The sequence below is a fragment of the Arachis ipaensis genome, chromosome B04 (assembly GCF_000816755.2).
Source record: "Arachis ipaensis cultivar K30076 chromosome B04, Araip1.1, whole genome shotgun sequence".
Classification (NCBI taxonomy): Eukaryota; Viridiplantae; Streptophyta; class Magnoliopsida; order Fabales; family Fabaceae; genus Arachis; species Arachis ipaensis.
The window spans coordinates 129146877-129148548 of NC_029788.2; positions in this window are offsets into that span (position 1 = coordinate 129146877).

Here is a 1672-nt window from a genome sequence, read left to right on the forward strand (position 1 = left end):
TCTTTTTCATACCGTTAAATTAATCATTCACGCATGCATATATATGAATAGACTTGTCTAGGGCATTCAACCATACATTGTATTGCAACTACCATTGAACTTGATTAAAATTTCTATTAGTCATTAGCTTTGCTTAGAGACCAAGCTAGTTTTCTGTATATTTCAGGTATTTTTTTCTTGCAGATAGATGAATCCACCTTATTAACAAGTAAGAAATTTCTCATGCTTATTCTAATTAGGGTCTTAAGGTTGTGATTAGGGTTTGAAAATGAGTTAATCTAGTTCATGAGTCAGTTCCAATTCGATTCATTAATAGTTTGATAAGGTGAACTCATAAGTTGGTGAGTTGAGTTTGAGTTTAGAATTGGACTCATAAATTAATGAGTCGAGCTTAAGTTTGGATAAACTCAGCTCATTAGTTCATGAGCTGGTTCGATTATATATATATATATATATATATGAATGTATTTTTTTATTTTATTATATTTAAGTTATAATATTTTTATTTATTTTATTGTAAATTAAATGGACGATGTCTCTAATATTTTTTTTCTTCATATTTATGGTCTAAAAGGTTTAAGTATGACTCAATATTATTTATCCCACTATTAATTAACTCAATAAAAAATTATTAATAAATATGGTGAGACTATTTATCATAAATATTGTTTAGCAAACTGCTATAATATTATCGTCTGTGAATAAATTTTAAAAATAGTAAAAATGAATAAAAAAATAACTCATAAAAAATTTAAGATAGTATAGTCTTCGTTCTTTCCTTTGTACATTGTCATCATGTTCTTATTTTTATATAAAATCGTCTTTTTATTAAATTACACAGTTTTAGAAGATATACATGATTATTATTTTTAATAGAGTTAAAAGGTATAGATAATATTGAATCACTTAAAATGTTTGAAATACAAAAAAAAAAATAAAAAATACATTGAAATTTATTGCAAATATTTTAAACAAAAATAATAGTTTACCTGACACTTAATTAGCTACATTGTTTAAGTTAGCTCTGAATAGTACTAGTAAATACTTTAGTCTTGAATTTCCAAATGGGGAAGGAAAAAGAAGAAAAGAGAAGTTGCTTACGTTTCTCTGCATCTCACACACAGAAACACACATGCATGATTAATAATTGACTTTAATCTTTTGAAGAGAAAGCATGCGTCATTTGGATTTAATTCACTTATTGTGATGTGAGTGTCACTAACTACTTTATGTAAGTAGCTAGTGAAAAGCCTCAAATTGCCCCTCCTCCATGCATATCTCTCTGCCAAAAGAGTTTTTTGCATGTGGTCCTGAATTTCGTTGAGTGGAGAGTTTTAAATAAAAGATAACATGCATAATAATTGGTCCCTTACTCTCTCTCTCTCTCCATTCAAATTTAATTTTAGAGCGAATACTCATCCGGTCCTGACAATTATCTCGAAAAGACAACGGTTCCAAAAAAAAAAATACCAAATTCGGTCACTGATCTTTTTATTTTGGGATAGATTAGTCTCTGATCCAAAAAAAATAACATTGACTTTTTTTGGCACAAGAACCTCGTTGTCCTTTCGAAGTAATTATCAGAAATCGAATTGGATTTTTTTTTTTGTCAATGGTCTTATTATCTTTCAAAGTAATTGTCAAAAGCTATTTTAAATTTTTCTCTTAATAA